The following is a 26,666-nucleotide window of genomic DNA, read 5'->3' as shown; positions in this document are numbered from 1 at the left end:
CCCGACTGTGTTCACAATTGCTGATTTGCCAGGGTTTTTTTCCAGTGAAAAAATAACGTATTTGCTGAAGAAAATGCTAATTGAAATGCTTATGCTATAGACACTTATTCCACTGGTTTTCATCAGACAGCCACGACATGCCGCAAAAAATCAATGCCAGTCCAAAAACCATACAGATGGTCAGATTGTGTGAAAATCTGGTAATAAATCCAATTTAGAAAATATTCTCCCCCATCCCTACTCTGTGTGTACCCTGAATTTGGGTCCTGATCTCACATTGGTGTGGAGTGATGAGAAAAAACTGTGACTTTTCTAGTTTTTTATGATGGCAAAATTGCCTAGCACAATAGCCTCTGGACCTACTTCTCTGAACTTTGCAAATTTCTTGCCCAGGGACACCTTCCTCATGTCCTCAGTTTTCAACTGATTGCCCACAAAAAATTAGGGCGGCATTATTTCTATTTCCTCACCCCAAAACAGTAAAGTCTGTCCTTGTGTGAGAACTGCTGCGCCCATCTTTCTGAAGTGAAAGGGTCCTACATGAAAACCCATGGATGGATCTGCCTGATATTTGGCAGGCTTAAAACACTCTGGTGTGTGTGTGTGTATGTGTGTCTTTTGCCTGCAAATTTCATCCACTTATGTGAAACTACAACTTATACAAAACACGGCGGCTCGACTACTTACGAACAGTCGCCGCCGGGATCACATCACACCAGTGTTGTTCGATCTACACTGGCTTCCAGTTGTCTTCCGGGCCCAATTCAAGGTGTTGGTATTAACCTTTAAATCCCTATACAGTCTCAGCCCAGTTTATCTAAAGGAGCGCCTTCAATGCCACCAATTATGCCGCCCGACAAGATCAGCCACACAGGGCCTTCTCTCAATCCCGCCGACAAAAACAGCTAGATTGGCGGGAACTAGAGAGAGGGCATTCTCAGTGGCGGCCCCCACCCTTTGGAACTCCCTCCCACAAGATCTACGCCTCTTCCCTAAATGTATTTCGTAAAGCCTTAAAGACCTGGCTCTTTCAACAGGCCTTTGGGATTTCCGGGGAGGGTTAACTTTTATGACTGAAATGCCTCTTACCCTGCACTAATATTGTTGTTGCTGCTGTATTGTTTATATGTTGTATTAATGTATTTTATCACATTGTGTTTTAACTGTTTACATGTACGTCGCCTAGAGTGGCCATCGGCCAGATAGGCGACACATAAATTAAATTTTATTATTTATTATTATTATTAAAAGGAGAAAAAGGTACACCCTTTATACTCAATGGGGATGAAACAGAACTTTAGATTTATCCAATAGGTTTGGACCAAAATAACATATCAAGTTAGAGTGACCACAGAGTGGATCCAAAACAGATCAGGCTGCTTCCAAACACTACAGGTACAGATACAGATACAATCTGGAGAAGTGGAAATGAGTTAGATTCGCCTTGAAATGCACACTGAATTGAATTTCTCCCCCATTGTGACATGAAGGTAAGAAAAAAAGATTATGGATGTTTTGAGGGCAGAGGCTAGCAGTGATGGTTTGGAGGGGAGGGGGAACAGGGCAGCAGAGATGGACAGGGGCGGTGGGATGAGCTTTCTGAGCCACCCATAACATCACTGGACATTGCTTCAGTTTTTCCCATTTTGGGAGGGGAGGAGACTCAATGAAATCCAAAGCCAATCCAAGGAGACCTATGGATGACTCCCCCATCCCTTCCACAAGCTTGGCAATGGATGGTGCTTACATACAGTGGCATATAAATCTGGATACATGCAAAAAAGGATTTCCAAGGCCACTTTTGTTGTTGTTGAGGTTTCAAGTGGCCCCAGAATAAGGGAGATATAAAGTTGGCCAATAGCCATGTTCCTCCCCTTCACCTCCTTTTGAGTCATTGTGCCAAGTTCAATGGCGAATTTAGCCAAAGTGCCTCGTTAAAAAGGTCAAGGGATGGAAAGGGGATCCTGTTATTGTAGACAAAGTTACATCTCACAAAAAGACCTTTAACTTAACAGAGAGTCAGATGCACACTCACCTGGGAGAAAAAGCTTGAGCCAAACCTTTTCGAATAAGAGCACAGGCTGGGAACAATAAGAGCATGCAAAGGGACAGTAGCAAGCAGAAAGCTTGCAGATCAGCCATCCTATCCAGAAAGTGTAACGGGCTTGAATTCTGAGCAAGACCACTCTGACTTGTTGACTGCTTATACTTTTGAAAGGTGAGTTCAGGGGAGTTTGCTAAAACCTGGCCCTACAATGACTTTCTGAGTCCATTGGCTCATCACACTACATGACTCTGGGCCAGCAAACATGCATTTAGTGTGGTTCAGGCTAATTAGTATTGGTTTCCTCTGAGCAGTTTGGCTGAAATTCTAACCTGGAATAAAGTATGAGATCATGAGAAGCAAATTCAAATAAGACCCCTCCAACCCCTAAACTTTCACGAGAAATGCACTTTGTGCTTGCCTCCTGTTGTATTAGCCTGAAAACATTTCTAGGGTCATGTTAACATGACTGAAGTGTGCATAATTAATACAGAGAATAGTTGGTATATTCTTTCCTCCTGAAAACATTTTTCAGGTCATGTTAGCACTTCTTCTGTGCATAATTTAAAAAGAGAATAGCTGGTATATGGGGAAAAACTCGAGGACTGATCCAGCACCTCTAATATACATGCAATTGGTTCCAGAACACAGTGTTGTGTAAGCAATATGTTCTGTGGGGGTATGCCATCTACCTTTGATAAGTGTGCTTGCATTACACAGCTGTATACACAGCACAGCTGAGTAGGGATTAGAGTGGCCACTTATGGAAGAAATATACCCCCCCAAAGAGGACACTGATTTGCATAAGATTTACATATTAATATGTATTGATGCAAATTTAGAAACAATTACTCTAATTACTCTAATTAAATAGAAATACAAAACATCTCATCATAGCAGGGAAGACTGTGAGCAGGCAACCTGCGTGCCAGCTCAGTCTGCTAACTGTTAATGGGCAACTTCAGGGCCCTTCTTATGGTTCTTTTGTCTTTCAGCCCAACTGGAGAATCCTTCAAATACTCCTTCAGCTAGAAAACTGCCCTCTGTAAAGCAGGACACGACTGCACTAGTGGCACATAGTTAAACTATAGAATTCACTCCCACAGGAGGCAGTGATTACCACCAACTTGGATGGCTTTTAAAAAGGGTTAGAGACATTCATGGAGGTTAAGGCGATCAACAGCTAGTAGCCAAGGCAGCTATGTTCTCCCTCCACAGTCAAAATCAGTATGCTTCTGAATACCAGTTGCTGAAAACCGCATGAGGAGAGAATGCTCTTGTGCACAGGTCCTGCTTGCAGGCTTCCCATAGGCATCTGGTTGGCTACTGTGAGAACAGGTTGTTGGACTAGATGGGCCGTTGGCCTGATCCAGCAAGCTCTTCTTATGTTCTTATGTTAGCAGTGATGTGAATCTGGATTTGTTATATCAAAGTCCAGCGCTCAAGCCTCGTATGACTTTTTCACCAAATCATTGCTGAACTGTGCCTTGAGCTGAATGAGAAACGTTGCTTTCTTTCTGTAGCCCAGCTTGAGTTATAATGTTGCCCGGTGCCTTCTGGAATATAATAAACCTCACAATATCTTAATGTTTAAAATGCCAACAGTGTTCAGAGGACAATTATCAAGGGCTCTAGCTGTGCCACCAGAGTTCTGAGCACATGGAATGTGCATGCAAACATTCTCAGACTCTGTTTCGGAACAAGGAATAAAAAATAATAAAAAAACCTAAAAGGATAAAAATGAAAATTTGTCCTGTTTGCTGCAATGAAACCAGAGAGTTATAAAGGACTTCTGAACAATATTGAGTTTAGGGCAGCACAATCACATCACAAAAGATTTACCTTCACTCTGCAAATTCAATCTAGGGCAATAACAGTCTATTACAAGTGGAGCAATACAACATCAAAGGAATATTTAAAAGAACTAGACAGACCCTTTACATCAAAGCAATTGAGTTAGCCTCCCCCAAAGAAAGCACTCATGGGACAACTCCTGTTTTTTCCAAAGAGACACTAATCTCACAAAAAGTTATATTTAAAATGTGCTTTAATCTATCCTACAAAAGCTTGATTTCTAGCCCTATTGAAATAAATGGGGACAACAAAGGACAACAAGGAAGAACTCTATGGGTTGAATCCAAACTAAGTGCATTGAACTTCTTGTTATGTGCCTTCCAGTCGACTTCAACGTATGGTGGACGTATGAATCAGCGACCTCCAATAGCATCTGTCATTAACCACCCTGTTCAGATCTTGTAAGTTCAGGTCTGTGGCTTCCTTTATGGAATCAATCCATCTCTTGTTTGGCCTTCCTCTTTTTCTACTCCCTTCTGTTTTTCCCAGCATTGTTGTATTTTATAATGAAACAGTGAATTTAGGTCCCATTTAAATAAATGAGACAAGTTAGAAAATATTTCTGTTGTCCCATTGATTTCAATGGGGACTCAGTTCAACTAACACAGTCTTGATCCAAGCACCAAACCTAAAACAGCAGGTGATATGTATGAATGGATAAAAATTCCATTATAGCCCTTGAATGGGTGCAATGAAATTAATGTAAGAAAATTCACGTATGTGTTACTAGCCGCTTTATAGCAGGCATTGCTTGGGAATCCTAAGAAACCAAAGATCAGTGCAGTTTTTAAATAAATCATTAAAATCAGTGCAGTTTTGAAAGGTTCAGTCTGCCATATTGATTCAAAATGATATCAAATTCTATCCAAACATAGATGAAAACGTGTTCCTTGATATTAAGGACCACCATCTTGATTCAAAATGGCACCCAACTGTATGCAAACATAAGCAAAAACCTACTCCTTTATTTCAGGAACCATCATGCAAAATTTGCTTATGATATCATAAGAGGTGTCCAAATGCACAGTGAACAAACAAATTTCCAAAATATATAGTAGACTAGCAGAAAGTACCCACGTTGAACAGGAATTCTGAGAACCAACACCCCCCTGAGATTTATGAATGGACTGTGTAATTTGCTAGTTTCTAAGGCTGTGCAAGACTCCTCCCCCATCAGCCAATCTGGGCAACAACTGACCAAGAACTGCCCCCGAAATCAACTGGGGATGGGCAGATGTTTAATTAGGGATTTTAAAGCCCTATATGGCCAGGATGGGCCTGGGGAAAGTGACCCTGCATCTCCCCCCCTCCCGACCACACTACAGACAGCAGGAGCAATCCTCCTGTGGTCTGCTTCCCCAGTGTCTTCCCTGCGGGTAGGTGAAGCAGACCCCTGTAGCCAGCAGGACTGCACCCTTGACAGGTGGCTTCTACACTGCTGCGGCACATGCTTGGATGCTGTGCCAGGCCTGTTTGCTCTCCCCTCTCTGCCATCCCCACCCCTCCCAAAGTATCCTGGCTCGGTGTGGTTCAGATCCAAGTCTTCTCCTCTGCTGCCACCACTAACGGTGACTCTCCACCCACTCCCTGACTGCCAGCATTATGGGAAGCAGCTGCCTGAGCCAGACCCACCTATCTTGCCACCCTCCCCTCAAAATCCCTGACGGGTCACCATGGATGCCATAACTGCAGTGAGAGATAAGCCAGCCCCCAGTGCTGGCCCAACATGAGGTGCTAGCCCCTTCTTCTCTCCTCCTCTCCTTCTGACCTCACCAATCCCAGGGTTAGTTCTCCTCTTCCTGCCTTGGACGTCTGGGGTCTTGGCCAGCCCCTTTTCAGTTTGTCTCAGTTCTGGGTTCCGCAGGGAGCATGCTGGCAAAGCAGACCCCTGCAGCCAGCAGGATTGCACCCTTCTCTCAGTAACTGGTGAGCAGAGGATTCAGTCCTACTAAGTTTGACTGCAGGCAAGTGTTCCCCTTCTGGGGAACCAAAGAGCAGTGCAGGGCTGTCGAAAGTCCTGTTGCAAAAAGCCCTCGGCTGCTCTTTGCAGAGACTTCCTGCCTCTCCTTCTTCCCACCCTGATAGTCCCAGATCACTCCAGGTAGCCTGACACAGAGCAATCCAGGGTTGTTGTCTCCAGAGCTTGGAAAAGTTGCTTTTTTTGAACTACAACTCCCATCAGCCCAATCCAGTGGCCATGTAAAAACCAGCTGATAAAGGAGGGGCAATAGTGATATAAGATCTACAACAATATAAAGGTGAAATATATAGACAACTAATGGATTTAATTGCTTATAAGATTTGTCCATATGACCCTACAGATAAGATTACTCAAGAGATAAGAAATGTGTTAGAGAAAGGAGTTTGTTTGGGGTACATTACAAAGGAAGAAGAAAAAAAATTATGTAAAGAAAATCCAAGAATTCCTGTATTTTATGTTCTGCCAAAAATACATAAAGAAATAAGACCTCCCCCAGGACGTCCCATTGTATCTGGATGTGGGTCAGTTCTAGAACCTTTATCTCAGTTTGTTGATTTCTTTTTAAAACCTTTTATACCTTGTATTCCTTCCTATATTAGAGATTCTGCTGACTTTATTAATAAGATGCAATATGTTCATATAGATGATGCGGACCTTCTAGTTACTATGGACATTAGATCATTATACACTAATATTCCTCAGAATGAAGCCCTTGATATACGTGCTACATTGGATTTAAGAACAGAGATTTATCCTCCTACCCATTTCCTTTATGATTTAGCAGAAATAGCTATGCATAATAATTATTTTAAATTTGATAATCATTTTTATTGGCAAATTAAAGGAGTAGCAATGGGATGCCCCATGGCTCCAGAAATAGCAAACCTTTATATGGCAGATTTTGAAAAAGATATCAATAATGAATCTCGTGTTGAACAACTAATAGGGTGGTGGAGATATATTGATGATGTTTTCTTGATTTGGAGAGGCACCCCAGAATCTCTCAATGATTTTGTAAGATGGGTTAACAATAAAAACACCAATATTCAATTTGATTATCAATACAATTTGGATCAAATAATTTTTTTGGATTTAGATATTAAGAAACTAAACAATAGTTTACATACAAAAATTTATAAAAAAACCTACAGATAAAAATACTTATTTAAAATATGATAGTTCACACCCAAAAGTATTAAGAGATAATCTACCCCATGGACAGTTTCTTAGAATAAAACGGAACTGCACTACAGAGGAAGATTTCTTATTGCAATCTTCGTCTTTAAAAAAACAGCTATGGAATAGAGGATATCCATCCCCTATTATTGAGAATAACTTAAAAAAAGCAGCTAATAAGAAACGGGAGGAACTCTTCATAAAATCATCACAAAAAGATTCTAGCCGTGTAAACTGCATATTAACGTTTGATCATATCACTAATAAGTTAGAAAATAGTATAAGAAAACACTGGCATATAGTGGAACATCTTAAGGGCTGTCAGGAACCTCCAAGGATCTCTTATAAAAGAACGAAGAATCTTAAGGACATTCTAGTTCATAGTGATTTAAAAGATGTCACTCAACAAAGACAGAGCTTACTCCCAGGTACAACTTCTCCCCTGGGTCATCATCCCTGTGGCCACTGCATTTTTTGTAAAAACACCAGCAGAATGACTGCAGATAATCCTGCTAATCAGAAGAAATATCATTTGAGGCACTTTTCCACTTGTAATACAGGTAGGGTCATCTATATTATACAATGTGGATGTGAAAAACTGTACATAGGACAAACCTCAAGAATGGTGAAAATAAGGATAGGGGAACATTGGAGTAATTTAAGGAATAATAGAAGAGGGGTGCCTCTTGTAGAACATCATAATCAGTGCCCTCATTCTATAACAGAATACAAGTTTTGGGTTTTGGAAAAGGTTTTTGGAAGAAACATAGATAACTTATTGCATAGAGAACTATATTGGATTTTGGAACTAGATACTATGATTCCTAATGGGTTAAATGAGGAATTCAACCTGTTACCTCTACTCTAATTCAGAACAAACATAGTCAACTCAAGTCAGGTGTGGTGAAGCAATTATCAAGCAGGTTCAACTCATTGCATGCTACAGAGTTCTATATTTCTTTGAATTTGGGTTTCAGTTTGCTTTACATGACAACAGCAATAAGGAAAATACCAGAAAAAGGTTGTCTTAATACTTTACTGAAGAGTTTAATTTTGTGAGTATATTTTGAAAATATTGAAGCAATATTGACTGCAATATTATCCTGTAATTGTTCTTTCAGAATTAGATATATATTCAAGTTGTTAGAGTTTTGCAACTATATTTTGATATATAATAAAAGCAACATTTGGCTGCAACATTTCTGTAACTGTGTCCTCCCAGAAATGAAAATGAGTGTGTTTAAGTTGTTAGTATGTATTTAAGTTGTTAGAGTTTTATAACTATATTTTGAAAATAATGAAAGCAATATTTGACTGCAATATTTTTGTAATTGTAACTGTGTCCTTCTCAAAATGAATGTGTGTGTTTAAGTTGTTAGTATGTTTTTTTAAGAATATTCATTGTTTTGTATTTTAGCCCCTGATGAAGGCTTGACTACACAGGCTGAAACGCGTTGGGCTTTAACATATTTTATACAGAAATTTCTTTTTTATATACAAGAAATTATTGGTGCCACTGTGCACATAATAAAGCCACATCTTTCCAGCATTCTGGTTTTTGACCTCCTTTTTGTGCTTCCAGTGAATGCTTCACACTTTTTATCTTGTTATAGGAAAATGAGATGCCAGTAGGATGAAAATAGTCCGGTAAATAATCCTTAGAAGAAGAAAAATGCAATGGAAGATATATATATATTTAAAAACACCTTCTTCACCTACTGCTCACCAGGTCTATTATAACAGAGTATCCCTTAAGCCAATATGAGGCAAAACAAAATTTATTATACAGCCACTTTTCAGGTAAATTTGATGCCAATTAATGGCATAGGCTGGCATTAGTTGTTAACTGCCTCAGAATCAAAGGCAATGCAGTGCTGGCTATGGGATTGGGTTAACTACAAAATAGCTCTTGCTTAAATCCCTGGGTGATATCTGACACATCCAAGCACTAACATTGCCGACTCGGTGCAGCAGATAAGTAAAAGAGTTGCACAGTCGTTCCTTTGCATTTGGCCCAAGAAGCAAGTTTAAAAGCACAAGCAGGCTGTCCTGCGCGGCAGGTGAAATGCTTAAATGTCAGGTCGGTATTGTTAAAACTCTATCTGTATGCATAGCAACTATCATGTGTACAGCCAAGAATAGGCTTCATGAAGAGAAACCAGGAATAATAAAAAGGATCCTGTTTTACCCATTCCCAGGTGGTTTTGTAAAAAAATCCTTTAGCAATTAAAATGTTATTGACATTTGCTGACCTGCGTGTTGTGTCTCAAGATCAAGCATAAATATACAAAATGTTTGGGGAAAATAGCTACATTTTCAGCACAACTGCCTGGCAGTTGAAGTCTCTTGCTTTTCCAGATTTTATCCCAAACTTTCACTTGTATTCGAAAGCATCATTGAAAGAGAGACATATATTTCAAGTTTCCACTTATTCTTCAGTGGCACACTGTTGTAAGACTACGGATCACTCTTCGTCCCCAAGCATTTCTATAGGAGTCCTGCAGGGGTTGATTTCCTTCACCCTCTGCCCACATTCCTAGTACAAATGTCATGGAGAAGTCAACACATATGTGGTCAGGCACTTACCTGAAAAATTGTCTGCCTGAAGCAAAGGTTTCAGTCTTTACCAAAGCAGGCAATTTTATTTCTGAGGCCTGAGTATAACTATTTAGGAAAGATTTATTGGAATAAGCAACAGTCTTCATTAATACCCACTGCACTGAGAGAAAAAGAGCCACCAAAAGGTTAGTATGTCTAGGCCTATGAACAGAAAGTGGCCTTCCTGAGTTGTGAGTTAGGTTTTCTCTTGTCCCTTTTCTTCATTGCTTCTATTTAACTAGTGATGGCTGTTGCTCTTAAGTAAAGCAGATGTGGGGTACTTTTGGCCCTCCATATGTTGCTGAACTACATCTCCCATCAGCCCCAGGGACAAAACATGACCAATGGCAAGGGATGATGGCAGTTGTAGTTCAGCAATATCTGCAGGGCCAAAGGTTCCCCATATTTGAAGTATGGGATCCTGATAAACCTTAGAGGTGTCTGTCTTCATTGTGGTGAAATGAAGGGCTCATCTACACAGTAGTTTACTGTGTGTTTGGTGCTACTCACGTCCCCTTTTAATTCATGTGATTCACATGACGTTACCAGCAAACAGAAGCTATCACACAGTTTCTCCTCTGTAAATCCATACCAACCCAATCCTCTGATAATACGAAAAGGGAAGGAAAAAACATATTCACTCCATATCGCTAGTGCTTGCAGATGCTTTGCTCCGATGATTTTAGGTGGGTGTGTTAATCATTCCCCACTTCATGCCCACTATCTCCTCCTCCCTTTTTCATTTTGTTTCCTGTAGGCTGACAAGCAACTTCCGGCTGCTCTCCATTCTGTTGGCTTCTTTTATGTTGCTTCAAATGGTGCCTTATTTTTGTTTCCCCCCTAACTTGAGCACAAAAGCATAACACTTCTCAAACAAAGATTTGTATTTCAGCTGCATTGTACCAGTGAAAATACAAATAATCACACTTCTGGGTTGTTTTTTTAACTGAAACCTATTGCAGCTGGTAGAACGAACTGAGCATGCTCAGTTGCCAAGTAACCAGAGGGAGTGGAAATGTTAGAGGGTGTGTCATTGGGAAACTGGGTGATTGATCCATCTCCTCAGTGTGAATAGAAAACACCATGTATGTAGCTGGCATTGAGCCATTATTATGGACAGTGCAAACAGAAAATGGAGGTAAAAACAGTGTCTTTAGTACGAAGCAATGCTCCCATGTGGATAAGCCCGAAGAACCTCCTCTTCAACAAGGCTTTCTATAAAATCTTATTCATTTGTAGGCACACACATCTGCCTTTCTAATAAAATGTTCAAAGAGGCTTGGAAGGAATTCAAAACAATGAAATCATAGCAACAATCTCACAAGTCAAAGACAGGAAGGAGCACCTAAAAGAGGGATAGGAAACCTGTGGTCCTTCAAATCGCTTCAGCCTCAGCCAGGATGGCCAATGGTCAGGGATGGCTGGAGATGCAGGCCACATTCACACCATACAGTTATTCTGCCATTATTCCACTTTAAACAGTCATGACTTCCCCCCAAACATCCTGGGAACTGTAGATTGTGAAAGGTGGTGAGAGCTGTTAGCAGACCGTTATTCCCTCACAGACCTGCTATTCTCAGAGTGGTTTAACAATCAATTTCTCATCCCAGAGAATTCTAAAGCAGATCTTCCTGGAACCTTTCCTGTTAACTTCTGTTCTGTTCACTTGGGCTTTGATGGGCAAAATTAATTTTATTGGTTTGGAGGGCATTATAGCTTTTTATATACTACTTTGAACTGCCATTTCCAGTCTGTTACCCATATCTGCTGCCTTTTTAATCTACAGTGCAATCCTACTCAGAAGTAAGTCCCACTGAGTTCAATGCAGCTTACTCTTGGGTAAGTGGGTGTAGGATTGGGGGCATATTTCTGTACAATGGTATTTGTCAAACATTTCATTATTATTTATATGATGCCTTACTGATATTTTATTAACTGCCTTGGATAGCGGGAGAAAGAAGATATTATTAAAATAAATAAATGAATGCATTTCCTATCATAACTGAATATCAAAGAAATTCCACAATGTAATATAGACATTTATTCACAGTTTAAAACAAAAAGCTGATTCTTTTGTATTCTGTCTATAAGCATGGTGTGTGCTTCTCTTGCTTAGAGCATGGGCTTCTCAGTTTGGGCCCTAAAATTGTCGAAATCTCCCCTCAGAGAGATCCATCGATGTTCATTCTTGCTATCTTTGTGGAGGTAGGGAAAGACATTTGTTTCCATTTTAAATGATGCAATCACTGTTCATTATTTTAGCATTATGCTTTTTTATTGTTCTTTTAAATGTTTGTTTTAGATCTTCACTGCTTTGATGGTTTTTTATGTTGTAAGCTGTCTTGGGTTCAAAGGAGAGGGGGGGATATGATGTTTTCTAAATAAAGTAAAATAGAACTCTATGTGCTGAATATTAAAAGGTGAATATTTCATTATTCTTAAAAGTTTAGATCTGGTATACGAGTTTTACTTCCTAAATTCTCAGTGGATGATCTTATCTTTACCTTGATGGGGGCTGAGAGGGTGGATAAAGCCATAGCTACTGCCAGTGGTCTCTGATAACCATGTAGACATCTTGGGAACAGAGGCTGGGGCTGATAAAAGGCTGCTTTAGAGGATATTAGAAGTTGCTGAAGAAACTAACAGGCCCCATTAGATTTTCTGTCATGCATATGATGAGAAAAATACACCAGCAGAAAACCCACTTGATTGTCTTACTGTAAAAGCAGCAGTTGTTGTACTATGTAGCTTTTTGGACGGTACTTCCACCTTGGTGTTTATGCTCTGCTGGCCAGTAGAAGTTTCAGGGACAGGTTCCAGACAGAAAGGGCTTTGTGATAGGCTGTTGCAGTACAATATGCGCCTCAGTGGTTTGACAAGATGGGGGGGGGGACATTTCAATGGAAGGAGTCTGACCTAGCTCAGTTTCACATTTCAGCTTTAAGCATTCATTGCCCCCACACCAAGATCAGTCCAAAGGGCTGGTGTAGAAATTATATCTTAGCTTGTTTACAATAGCAGCGGACCAGCTTTGGATGAAGTACAGAATTCCTGGTAGAATTTCTTACTTTCTGCTGCACCTTAAACCATATGCAAACCAATAACCAATGTAGCTGTTTTAAAACAGGGGTTATATAGATGCAAAGGGAACCCCAGCCAGTAATCTGGCCCCTGCATTTTGAACCAGTAGAAGTTTCCAAGTTGTCTTCAAGGGCAGCCCCACATAGAGCGCATTGCAATAATCCAGTCTGGAAGTTACCAGAGCATGGAATCCTGTGGCCAAGTCATCTGGGTCCAACGTGATGGTTTGTTTTACAACCTCTAGGTTCAGAAGGCCATATGCCGCCGAAAACCTGTTGCTGGGGAGCAACAACAGGAGAGGCCTATTGGGCCCCTCCAGACTGGTAATGTTTTGCAGATGTAGTCTGCAACAACATGTCATGGACACAATAATAGTGCATTAGTGGTAAATTTATACTGGATTGTCCACACATTATTCTGCTTTATTAGTTGTTCTGCGATGCGTCCCCCAATGTTACTGCATTATTGCCACCTGGAGGGGCACTCTTACTCTATAGAGCATGACAAAAAGCAGGACAAAACCAAACAAACCTAGAACTAGGGATAAGGAAGAAATTCAGTCTGGTTCACATTTAAAGCCAAATTTATCAATTTGTACTTTTTGAAACAATATGAGAACAGAAACACAGCCATTCTTTGACATTTGCATTTATCCAAAAATGTTTATATATGGGGGGGAAATGTTGTTAATTTGTGTATAAAAACAAATATATTAGTGTGCAAAGATGCATTATATCAGAATAAATGCTTGCAAAAATCTGTACCTTAGTAAAAGCTGTACACAAAAAGGTGTTTAATAGGAGAAATTCACGCTAAAATGCTGAAGAATTTTCATGAGGCAATTTTCATACTGAAGAACTGAATTTAAGATTGGGGGGGGGGAATTAGAGAGAACCGAAACTGACCGACACCCCTACCTGGAATATTTGTGGTATGAAAAGTTACAGGATTTTAGCAGGAAACTATGGGACATGCTGCTATTGCAAATGAAGCAGTATGACCGCTCTAAAACTTTCGCAGGCACAAATGGGATTAAAAGTGTGATCGTGTATAACCACCCCAATAACATGATGAGCACAAATCATGATGAATGCTCAACAAAGAGGATGTCTGGAGGAGCCCGTTGGCTTCTTGCTTTGTTTGTGCACTTCCTGTAGGCATATGGCCACCTTTCATGTGGTTCTTTTTACAACCTTAGCCACCTAGACAAGAATGCCATTTAGGACCAAAACAGGTGGCCACAGCCTTTTCTGTCTAGGTTTCAGATCCTATATGATTTTCAGAGCTTGGAAAAGTTACTTTTTTGAACTACAACTCCCATCAGCCCAATCCAGTGGCCATGCTGGCTGGGGCTGATGGGAGCTGTAGTTTTAAAAAGTAACTTTTCCAAGCTCTGATTTTTCTTCCATCACAGCATGTATAACTGTGGCCAGTTCCCTGTCAGATCCGGGCACTCACTTGCTCTGGCTAATGTTACAAGCAATTGAATGGGGCTATGTGTAATATATGCGTGCCAAATATTTGGTGTGTATTACTTGGAGTTAATGGCTCTAAATCAAACTCTTGACCATGAAGCTACTGACTACTGATGGTTAATTTAGGTTAATGCTCCAGAGCAAAGTGTTAATGCTCCAGAGCAAAGAGTTTAAATTATTTTTGTTTTATGTGAAAGGACTAACCAACTTGGTAGTCCTTATATGGATAGTCATGCTATTTTATTGTGAGATATAATAGGTAACCATAATAAAATACATTTTGGGGGGTTGTACTAAAGAACGATAAGGAGATTGCAGAGAAGCTAAATGAATTCTTTGCATCTCTTCACAGTGGAAGATATAGGGCAGATCCCTGAACCTGAACTAACATTTGCAGGAAGGGATTCTGAGGAACTGAGACAAATAGTGGTAACGAGAGAGGAAGTTCTAGGCTTAATGGACAATATAAAAACTGACAAATCACCGGGCCCGGATGGCATCCACCCGAGAGTTGTCAAAGAACCAGATGTGAAATTGCTGATCTGCTAACTAAAATATGTAACTTGTCCCTCGGGTCCTCCTCCGTGCCTGAGAACTGGAAAGTGGCAAATGTAACGCCAATCTTCAAAAAGGGATCCAGAGGGGATCCCGGAAATTACAGGCCAGTTAGCTTAACTTCTGTCCCTGGAAAACTGGTAGAAAGTTTTATTAAAGCTAGATTAACTAAGCACATAGAAGAACAAGCCTTGCTGAAGCAGAGCCAGCATGGCTTCTGCAAGGGAAAGTCCTGTCTCAGTAACCTATTAGAATTCTTTGAGAGTGTCAACAAGCATATAGATAGAGGTGATCCAGTGGACATAGTGTACTTAGACTTTCAAAAAGCTTTTGACAAGGTACCTCACCAAAGACTTCTGAGGAAGCTTAGCAGTCATGGAATAAGAGGAGAGGTCCTCTTGTGGATAAGGAATTGGTTGAGAAGCAGAAAGCAGAGAGTAGGAATAAACAGACAGTTCTCCCAATGGAGGGCTGTAGAAAGTGGAGTCCCTCAAGGATCGGTATTGGGACCTGTACTTTTCAACTTGTTCATTAATGACCTAGAATTAGGAGTGAGCTGTGAAGTGGCCAAGTTTGCTGACGACACTAAATTGTTCAGGGTTGTTAAAACAAAAAGGGATTGCGAAGAGCTCCAAGAAGACCTCTCCAAACTGAGTGAATGGGCGGAAAAATGGCAAATGCAATTCAATATAAACAAGTGTAAAATTATGCATATTGGAGCAAAAAATCTGAATTTCACATATACGCTCATGGGGTCTGAACTGGCGGTGAATGACCAGGAGAAAGACCTCGGGGTTGTAGTGGACAGCACGATGAAAATGTCAACCCAGTGTGCGGCAGCTGTGAAAAAGGCAAATTCCATGCTAGCAATAATTAGGAAAGGTATTAAAAAAAAAAAAGCCGATATCATAATGCCGTTGTATAAATCTAGGGTGCGGCCGCATTTGGAATACTGTGTACAGTTCTGGTCGCCTCATCTCAAAAAGGATATTATAGAGTTGGAAAATGTTCAGAAGAGGACAACCAGAATGATCAAGGGGATGGAGCGACTCCCTTATGAGGAAAGGTTGCAGCATTTGGGGCTTTTTAGTTTAGAGAAAAGGCGGGTCAGAGGAGACATGATAGAAGTGTATAAAATTATGCATGGCATTGAGAAAGTGGATAGAGAAAAGTTCTTTTCCCTCTCTCATAATACTAGAACTCGTGGACATTCAAAGAAGCTGAATGTTGGAAGATTCAGGACAGACAAAAGGAAGTACTTCTTTACTCAGCGCATAGTTAAACTATGGAATTTGCTCCCACAAGATGCAGTAATGGCCACCAGCTTGGATGGCTTTAAAAGAAGATTAGACAAATTCATGGAGGACAGGGCTATCAATGGCTACTAGCCATGATGGCTGTGCTCTGCCACCCTAGTCAGAGGCAGCATGCTTCTGAAAACCAGTTGCCGGAAGCCTCACGAGGGTAGAGTGTTCTTGCACTCGGGTCCTGCTTGCGGGCTTCCCCCAGGCACCTGGTTGGCCACTGTGAGAACAGGATGCTGGACTAGATGGGCCACTGGCCTGATCCAGTAGGCTCTTCTTATGTTCTTATGTTCTTATGAACCATTGCTCTTTTTCTTTCTTAGGGTGGAATAGACCAGGCCTGTTTGAACACTGGCTGCAGAAGAGCTGTTGTTTCAGCAAAGGCCTTCCAAGGTCTTATGAAACCTGGTGAGTCTAGTCCTGCTGTTGGCCCCACCCCCTTCTGTACCCTTAAGGGACCATTGCTTTGTTCGGCAGCCACTAGTTCTTTAATGTGGAGATGGTGGTGGCTGCCCCAGGAGTGAGTCTTCCAAATATGAAGAGTGCAGCAAAACTGTGTCTTCCGGTCTGGAAGGAGTGATGGAGAGAAGCAGGCTGCTTGTCCAGTTTGTCATATCATCAGTGGGGGAGGGGGGATTGAAGATACTTCGGGGAGGGGAGTTAAAAAAATACTTCTGCTTCTCAATTTCATTGGTCGATTCCAAGTTCTAGGATTATGAGAGGAAGAAAAATAGTATAATAACTATTTTTCTTCCACCTTGGGTCCCCAGATGTTGTCGGACTACAACTCTCATCAACTGCAGCCAGCTTAACCAATGTCCAGGGATGATGGGAGTGGTGTAACAGACTACTATTCCCATCTAACAGATCTACATATTGCATATATAAACAATTATTGCCATTGTATTTGTTAATGTGCAAGTGAGTCAATAGAGAGCTTTTCTTCCGGCGAAAAAGGCCGCCCTATTTTGATGAGGAATAGCCAACTAATTTGAAGTTCATGTAGCCTACTGTAGGCTTTCCCAACCTGGTGCTCTCCAGACGTTTTGCACTAGAATTCCCCTCATCCCTGACCATTGGCCATGCTGGCTACAGCTGATGGGAGTTGGAGTCCAACAACAACTGGAGAGAGTCCAGTTGCAGAATGCTGGCTAACGAGCACCATTTCATATAGGATTGGTGCTAAGCTCTTTTCTTAGTGATAGGGAGTGGAGAGGAAGGAATGAGATACATGTGTTAGCCATCAGAAAGACTGAGCCCAAGAAAGCAGCAAATAGGAATCCAATTGGAACAGCAAGGAAACTTAAGCAGACACAGTGGAATTACCTCTGCTGGAATGTTGCCAAGATCCCAGGTTAATTGTAGCTCTGTTCATTTTAAAGTGCAAGGGGACCTTTAGTAAGTGAAAGTGGTTGGGAAGAGAGCAAAGTAAAAAAAAATTAAGGACTGAAACCAAGTTCCGCTCATCAGTTGCAGGATTATGTTAGAACTAAAACTTGCAATTTGTCAGATAATTAACAACCTGGATTTTTTTTTCCTCCCTGGGGCCCTTCAAGCTCTCAAGTACCAAACACCACACCATGTCAGCTATGAAATGCCTAATACTATTGCATGTAATTTTTCAAACTACTATATGTTATTGCATTCCAACTCTATAAATAACCAGGCAATATATGCATGCTGTAAGAAAGAAAGAAAGAAAGAAAGAAAGAAAGAAAGAAAGAAAGAAAGAAAGAAAGAAAGAAAGAAAGAAAGAAAGAAAGAAAGAAAGAAAGAAAGAAAGAAAGAAAGAAAGAAAGAAAGAAAGAAAGAAAGAAAGAAAGAAAAAGAATTGACACTTGCAATATTATATGAGCACTAGAGACTGGAAATAACATTCAGACCCCAGATTGTATAAGGTTGGCTAAACATACATTTTACTTCAGACATCTCTACCCTGCCATGTCTGCTGTGAAGCTGATAGTTGTGCTGAGGCACTATGAATATTTAATACAGACATGCCACTGACCACCTGAATGACTCTTGCAGACCATTGGTGGTCTATGGACCACAGTTTGGGAATCCCTGATTTACAGTTCAAATATTAACTCAGCCAGAAAACTTACTGGGTGATTATGGACCTGTCATCCCTTCCAGCCAGCAATACAGAACATACGTTACTTCAATTGCTGACTGGCATTTACAAGACATGCACTGTTGAATGGCCTCCCTCCCCAAAAAGTTGCACCTAGGAAGTGGAAAGAGGAGTCACAACTTATTGATAGCTGGTTTGAACAAGTTGTACATATTCTGAAACATACATTCAGTGCATGTTCAGGCAAGATGCATAGGAAGGTGGAAGAAGAGGCCAAAAGCCTGTCCTCGATTTCTTAGGGCTGATTCACATGTGCGTGCATGGATGCATGATTACATTTGATAACTCCCAGATAAAGGGACAGAACTACAAAACCTTGAAACAGAAGCCACTTTCCAATAGTGCAGGAGTAGGGCGCCTTTGGCCCTCCAGATATTACTGACCTACAACTCTCATCAGCCCTAGCAAGCATGGCCAATGAACAGGGATGATGGGAGTGGCAGTTCAGCAACATCCAGAGGGCCAAAGGTTATCCACACTGGTAAAAGTGAAAAAGAGGGTCCTGACAATGCTCAGGGGAACCCTGTAGTTCTCAGAAATACCACCAAAAGGGGGGGGCTCCAAAATACTAATTGAGATCTGAGCATGCTCAGTGGCCTCAGTTTGGATGGATGGTCATCCTGCTTGTGAAAGTTCTATCTGTGATGTTACTTCTGTGAATTGCCCATTTACACATGCAGTTCATCACTGGATGTTGCAGTCATCACAAGCATGTATGTGTGAGCAAAGCCTTGGCCCCTTTCATGGGTTACTCTGAAGTAAATTCCACTAAGTTCAAAGGGAGATATAGTAAGCATGCATAACATTGCACTCTTCATTTCACAGAGGGCTTTCATCTCCCTTTATATATAAAAAAAACTCCCCGCTCCGCACAGTACTTACCGGCTGCAGGGTGAGATTTGCGGCCCGGGGTGAAGCCCTAGCCGCCATTTAGAGGAAGGGCAGGCGCGCCAGGACTGGCATGATGTCATCAAGGCGCGCCACGGGCAACAAGCGGCCGAGCCTATTTAAGCTCGCGCCGGCCCCTCACCCTCCTCTTCTTCTTCAGCACCCGCCCTACCCTCCCTCTGCTGCAGTGTGATTAATTTGGTCGCTTCGGGGCCAACTAGGAATTTTTGGCTTGCCTGCGCTTTAGCCGGCGGGTTTCTTTTGCCTACTCCATACTGTGGTTAGCAGTGAGGGTGCTCAGGGTTAGCACGGGTGCATTTCTGGTTATTAGGTTGATTTGGCTGTTTGATCTTAATATCTTAATTGGTCGCTTTATGGCAAGGAAGTGCGGGAAAGTGTAAAGGTGAAGGGCAGCTAGGTGACACCTTTAGGCATCTTTGGAGGTGATTGGCGGTTCCGGAGGCCTGCAGCTCCGGGTTATACAGCCCGAGGGCAGGATACGGGTCGCCTTTGGGGCCAACATGTCTCATCCACTCGGAGTTTCAGGGCACCGGGGGCAGGCGGTGACGCAGTTTGGCCTTCCTACACACCCTATGGGTGTGGTCAGGGCAAGGGGTTGGCAGATTGGCAGCCCCTTGCCTGGCAGGGGTTGAATCGCCTCAATAGCTGCAAGAAGGCTTTGCCTGACTCACCAGGAGAATCCCGCACTTATGTCCCCCTCTGTAGGTTCGTTATGCAATGTGAATTTGGTTAATAAAGTGGCCCGTTATTTAACCCAAATATATATTGTTTCTGTGTCTTATTTCACCCCTGGGCCGCAATTGCGGAATGTTGGGTAAAACAACCCAGTGAAGTCCAGTCACAAAAACATTAGTCAACTTTGATAGTTATAAGAACATAGGAAGCTGCCTTAGACTGAATCAGACCATTGGTCCATCCAGCTCAGTATTGTCTACACTGACTGGCAGCGGCTCTCCAAGATTTGAGACAGGATTCTCTTCTTGCCCTACCTGGAAATGCCAGGGATTGAACCTGTGACCTTCCGCATAGGAGGCAGATGCTCTACCACTGAGCTACAGCCCTTCCCTAATGATAGAGTTTTATCATCATTATATCTTTATTATTCTTATATCGTATAAAATGGAAGTATCCTACAGACACAGCTTTTCCAATTTACTAGTTTATGTGTGTGTCTGCATGTGCACATGCATGTGTGAATGTCTGTGTGCACACACAATATTTTTGTTGTGTATGGTTAGACAGATACAGATATATACACATATACCAAAAAACCACAACAGTATTTAAAAAATACAGTATAAACCTAGAACTAAATAAAAATTCTCTCTCTGTGTGTGTGTCTTCATATGCTACAGTAGTAAGTAGATCTCGTAAAATCATTACATTTTATGGCAGACAACGTGTCAAATACAGTTTACATTTCTCAGCCAGTTGTTATATTTTTGTGCAAGTGGTTTTGAAGAGACAGACACCACAAATAATAACTGGCTTTATCTGAGAGGAAAAACAAGCATTTTTTATCAAGATGAAAGGGGTGCAATGAATTTAGGAGACCTCACGTACAGGTATAATATAATACATTAGGGGATTAATAGAATTGCAGGCTGCAGTGGTAGGCTATACTGGTAAGCGCCTATTTTAGGGAAGCTGATAATACAGTTTATCATGGACTCCATGGGAATTCCCACAATATATCGGTTGTGGCGTAACAATAAAGCTCACACAGTAAGGGGTATGTCTCTTTTGACACACATTCTCTTCCCACACTTATTTTACCAAGGAAACAACTCTGGTGCAGTTTAATTAAACTGCACTGCAATGAATTAGTCCAGGTCCTAGTCCTCTGACAGCTAGGAGCTTGGCAGTACCACAGGGGGCTGTCCTTCTGTGACACCACAGACTGCAGAAGACTTGGGGGTGGGAATGAAGGGTTTCTCAAGTGACATTGTCACCAGGCAAGTCTATAGCTGTCAATCACAGAATCAAAGAATACTCCTAACCTGCCTTCCACAGTAGATTTCTTCAAGCTGCATGTACACACATGAATGCCTTGAAACGAGGAGAGGGGAGGGGTTTTTAATGACCTTCCAAGAAAGACTATAAAACCTCTACATGTGTTAAGGTTTCTAACTGCCTCGTTTATTACAAGGAAATTGGTTTGGATGTAATTGGTACCAAGCTGGAATATTTAGATTTTGGCCAAGACTTTGACCCCTCACCCACTAAACATTTGGCTCGTCTGTGGACTCTGCCAGACAAATCCATAAATGGGTTTACTTTGTAGAAAGTCCGGCTGCATGCAATGGAATGTGCTACCTTGTAAACTTGTAGAATTGCAGCCTATCTTGAGGACCGACTGATTCCTTATGCTCTGCCTCAATCACTGAGATTCTCTGATGGGGCACTCCTTGTGGTTCCCCACATGCCCCAGAGATTCCGTGGGCCTTTACTAGGGACTGAGCCTTTAGTGTCGCAGGCCTTGCCCTGAGGAACTCCCTGCCAGTAGAGGTTCAGCAGGAATAATTCCTGCTTTCTTTTAGAGATCCCCTAAAAAGTGTTATTTAGACAGGCCTTGCAATGTGAATTTCTCTTTACCAGACTAGGGTTGCCAGGTTCATGGCCTGAGACTGATCCTGAATCTTTAGGAGAAGAGAAAGTCAGCCAAGTGCAGGTGTTCTTGCAACACTGTAATGAGAAAAACCACAAGGTGGAATTCTCCCTTCCCCCTGCACAACTTTTAAAGATACAGAAGACCTCTTGGAGGCCGGGCCTATACCAAACAGTATTTATTGATATTTTTACCAATGTTTTTATTGATGTTTTTATTTATCTTATTGAAATAGTGTATGCTGTATACTGCCTTGCGGTATTTTTATGAGTGAGTCTGTAAATATTTCAGTAAATAAAATCTCAGCATCTCTCACTCACACTAATTAGGCCAGCCTTGTCCAAACTGGTGCCCTCCAGATGTTGTTGGACTATAACTCCCGTCATCCTTGATTATTGCCCTTATCCCTGATGATTAGCTAAGAGTGATGGAAGTTGTACTTCAAAATATCTGGAGTATGGAGGCACCAGCTTTGGGGAAGGCTGCATTAATTTATTTCTTCAGTCAGAGCAGGATCCAAGGCAGATATATACCAACTTCAAAACCAAACTTAACCATAAAATTAAGAACAGAATAAAACATCCAAAATACAAATACATTAGGCAGATTTTCACCAAAGATGTAACCTGGGAAATAGAAGAGGAGGAAATACTATTATCTGGGAGTGAGTCCCATTGAACTTAGTGAAACTTATTTCTGAGTAAACCTCCACAGGATCAGTCTGCAAGTTTGATAGATTGCAACAGAGACTTACTTTACTTCTGAAGTGCACTCAACCATGTTTGCGCCAAAGGTGTATGTGGATCAGAGGTACATATATATAGGTAAGATAAACCCTTCTTCATGGGTAAATTCATACGTGCAGAATAGGAGCTTAACTAAATTTTGGATAACTGAAGTCACTTCAAGGTATGTGTATCTAAATCTATATCTGTCATTTCTGATACCAACATTACTTGATGAAAAGGCAAACTTGTACACGCACACAGAGATTTAAAATGTTCCCTGAAATATTCCTTAAGCAAAGGGTGAGGGGACACAATGACTGACAGATGCCTTTTGAAATATTTGAAACCTAGAACACAGTATGAGTTATATGTATGAGGATGGATTTTCAAACAGTCAATACACTTACTTTTCCCTAGAGCACAATCTTAGCATTTCCCCATCACCACTGAGTATTCTCCAATAAACTAGTATTATGTCTTCCATTATTCATAGATATATCTATCTGATGCCTTTTATTAATTCATGAGAATGAATAGGATTATCAAACGAGACCATAAAAGAAGCAATTGCATTGCAGCCAAGTAGCTGGTGCCCTACTCTAAGAATGTGTCTGAACATGACATGTACACATGTGCTCTCTCTCTCTCTCTCTCTCTCTCTCTCTCTCTCTCTCTCTCATGCACACAATATGTAACATAAAAGAATTCATTAAACAAGGGCAATTAGATCCAAAATCATTTGGCCCTGCTGGAATTAACACTCTCAAATGAGATGCCAGACATGGTACCTTAGTGACTGGAAGATCCTGTCGCCACGAGTCTGAGAAATGACAGTCCCATTAGGTGTCATGTAAAGCATGTGACCTTGCTCTCCCAGCACTTGATCTTTGCACTTCAGCTGACCATTTGTCACTATCCTATGGAGACAAAACTCAGGTGGCTTAGTGAGACTCTGTTTCTTCCCCCCCCCATTTAGAAAAGAGCACCATCAACAAACAAACAACCCCCCTTTCTCTTTCTCTCAAAGGAGAGAAGATGGGATGAATTTGTCAATGGCCAGGTTAATGTAGTCAGTGACTCCCACAGCTAAAGCTAGAGAGGGGATGAAGAGGGAGCAATTGCCTTTGAAATGGGAAGACTAAAAGGACCTGTAGTTGGATCCCAAAGGGCAGGTTTGCCTATTGTAATTCTAATTCCCCATGTCTATAGCTGTCTTGCAAGTAAGGGGAGAATCTTGTGTCAATGTATTTCCACCGCTCTATTCTTCTGCTTACACAGGTAATGCAGAGGTCAGACATTTTCAGGTGGAATACATAGATCAAGTATCAGCAACCATAGCTACTGATCACAGGTACAATGCTTCTCTCAACTTCAGAAGAAGAAAAAATAACAGGAAGAAAAACTGCTCTAACTGGAAGATGTATAGGAGGTAGAAGTACTTTTGTGGAGCAATGCACAGTATGTCTATAGCAACAAATGCATTCATGTTCACTCACAGAAGGCTTTGAAATGATTTGTCTGGAGAATTAGATCCACTGTGAAGCCAGCGACATAAATGGATACATTAAAAAAGCATTGTTTTAGGTGGCATTCCCCCACGATTATTCATCAGGAAGCCTGTGCATTTCAGTGGGGCTTGCCTATGCCTAACTGCATTTGAATCCTTGAACTTTAGGCTCATGCTCAGATATGCCATGAAGTTCACAAAATCTGTGTTATTATTTTGTGTGTGTGTGCTATTTTAGTGGTAGTCCCTGTCTAGCTTTAGAGGTACAATACACACTTTCCCCAAAATGTCACACTACAGAGAATGGTGTAAGGGGCAGAAAGGGGACCTGGGTTTTGCTGTATATGAATGCTACAATCCCTACAATGGGTAAACTCCACTTATAATGAAGTTGTATAAACAGGCATATTAAAAGTTAGCTAAACTGCAATTCCTATGTGCATCTACATGGATAATCTCCATTCCACTCATTGGGATTTTTGCCCAGGTTGACTCCAGAAAAACTAGTTTGGGGCAACTAATAATGACACTACCCAGTGGAAGGACTTCCCACCTGAGATGAAGCGAGCACTGGTCTTCATCGGGTTCCACCATAAGTTAAAAAAAAGTATCTATTTTTGCCTTGGTGTTCTGATAATTTATTTAGTTCCTGGGGTTGAACCTATGATGTTTTTTTCTGTTTTTTATTTGATTTGATTGTACATGATATTGTTGGTTTTTATTACTTGAATTGCTTTGATAGAAGTGGAAAGTGGTATACAAATTTTATAATAGATAAATAAATAGGCTTCTCAAAGAAAGCACAAATTGTATTCTGGTTTGGAAGCAAGAAGGCATGGATTGATATGATATTCTATGTTTTATTTGTTTTTAAACTAGTAGATAAAGGGGAAAAAACCCCATTGCTAATTTTTTATCTTCAATTTTCTGATGGCAAGAGTATTTTCACTTTAAATAAGCCAGTTATTGCCATTGTTAACCTGACTGTGGGATAATTGGTTGTATTGTGAGTTATGTTCCCTGAGCCAAAGGTGAGAGTCAAGGTCTCTCTCAGCTGTGAACACAACAAAGAGAGTTATTGTGGTTGGCCAAACCCTACTACAAAGGCCCAAGTACTTTAGCTTTGAGTGGAAAGCCTGTGTTATTGTTTGATGTATAACTCTCGCCTCTTTCCTTTCTAGCCTTCATTACTGTTCCTATTAATAAAGTTGGTATCCTATGCATGGACACACTGGGTGGAAAAATGGACAGACTAGAAGTGGATTTCAGACAGGACAGGAGTCTTTTCCAGCTGTACCTGGAGTTGCTGGTAACAGAACCAGGAAATCTTTTGCATGAAAGGCATTATGTCCTCTACCATTGAACTGCAGTCCTTCCTACATGCAGAGATTATTTGTTTGTTTATTGGATTTATATCCTGCCTTTTCTCAGGAAGGGTAGCAAACAAAGCAATTTAACAAAAAGAAAAAACATACTAAAAACAGTTTAAAACATTCCAAAAATTACAATTATAAACATTCTAAAACATAATTAAAAGATAGGAAAAACATATAGCATATGAGATATACAGACAAATTGTGGGTGAGGGGGGTTGTTTTTAAATGCACCTCCCATACTCCAAAGTGAGTGAAGGCCAAGGGTTGCAAATATATACTGTTTGCATGCTACCCTTAAACACTGACAACGAAAGAGCAGCTTTAATGTGCTAGTCTTCAGCAAAGCTTGGAAAAGTTCCTTTTTTGAACTACAACTCCCATCAGCCCAATCCAGTGGCCATGCTGGCTGGGGCTGATGGGAGTTGTAGTTTAAAAAAGTAACTTTTCCAAGCTCTGGTCTTCAGCTTAGAGTTTAAAATGGGAAAAGAATTTTACGTGGAGGACACCATTTCCATTTCTATTGTACTGAAAGCAGTACAGATAGACTGCCTCTGCTGCACTCACATTTGAACACCTGCAACTCCTGATTCAGCAAAAGTTATGCACATTCAGCCAAGGTGAGGTATGTGGAAGCAGGGTTTGGTACAGCTCCTTCTGGTTAGAGCAAGGTGCCTGATTCTAATGAGCCAGCGCTGGAGAAAACAGCTATAGTCACCTACCTGGAAAATGTCCAGCTGAACAGACTTTAATGGGTCTTCCAAATTTCATACAGTCAGATCAAGGGACAGGTGCTGTAACTATACCTCAGTTCCAGCTGGGAAATGCTGAGGTAGAGAAGAGGGCTGAGAGGAACAGGGTGAGCATGCATTCCTCAAGGACAATTCCTTCCTCCTATCTTTTAAACTGTGAGGGGCATTTCCCCTGACAACTTAATAGATCCTGGTGGAGAGTGAGGAAACTGGGCTTAGAGGACATGTGCTTTCAGTACAATAGACATTCAGGAACAAATTCAAATGCACATCAGCATCCACATTAGGATACACCTTTGGGCTTTGCATGAGTGTGTGCATTCCACTGGATGCAATGCTGTGTGGATAGAGAGCATCTGTACTCATCTGAGTATGTAGATGCATATACAATTTATCCCATGTTTCCTGATCCAATTAGTGAAGAGATACAGGTGAAGAAGCATGATGGCATGTGCACCTCTCCTTAGGTGTATCAGAGTGAGGAAATTATGTGCAGGAACAGAAAGGATTAGGGCAAAAGTGGGAAACCTTTTTCAACCCGAGGGCCACATTCCCTTTGGGACCACCTTCCAGGAGCCACTATCTGT

At 41.2% G+C, this 26,666-nt stretch overlaps 1 long non-coding RNA gene and 1 other non-coding gene across 4 annotated transcripts; one reads left to right on the top strand and one right to left on the bottom strand.

Annotated features, from left to right (window-relative positions):
- Nucleotides 1-7,870: 7,870 nt before the first annotated feature.
- LOC133364313 (uncharacterized) lies at nt 7,871-17,767 on the top strand. 3 transcript variants are annotated; one of them, XR_009757913.1, is made up of 5 exons: nt 7,871-8,110; nt 11,440-11,492; nt 11,770-11,858; nt 16,392-16,476; nt 17,625-17,705. It is a non-coding gene; the product is annotated as an uncharacterized LOC133364313 (long non-coding RNA). The 3 variants fall into 3 exon arrangements; XR_009757912.1 differs by lacking the exons at nt 11,770-11,858; nt 17,625-17,705 and adding an exon at nt 17,735-17,767; XR_009757911.1 differs by lacking the exon at nt 11,770-11,858.
- Nucleotides 17,768-20,101: 2,334 nt separating this feature from the next.
- On the bottom strand, nt 20,102-20,176 carry TRNAR-CCU (transfer RNA arginine (anticodon CCU)). The gene has a single exon. It is a non-coding gene; the product is annotated as a tRNA-Arg (tRNA).
- Nucleotides 20,177-26,666: the final 6,490 nt, after the last annotated feature.

The sequence above is a fragment of the Rhineura floridana genome, chromosome 9 (assembly GCF_030035675.1).
Source record: "Rhineura floridana isolate rRhiFlo1 chromosome 9, rRhiFlo1.hap2, whole genome shotgun sequence".
Classification (NCBI taxonomy): domain Eukaryota; kingdom Metazoa; phylum Chordata; class Lepidosauria; order Squamata; family Rhineuridae; genus Rhineura; species Rhineura floridana.
This window is presented reverse-complemented; position numbering and strand designations above follow the sequence as displayed.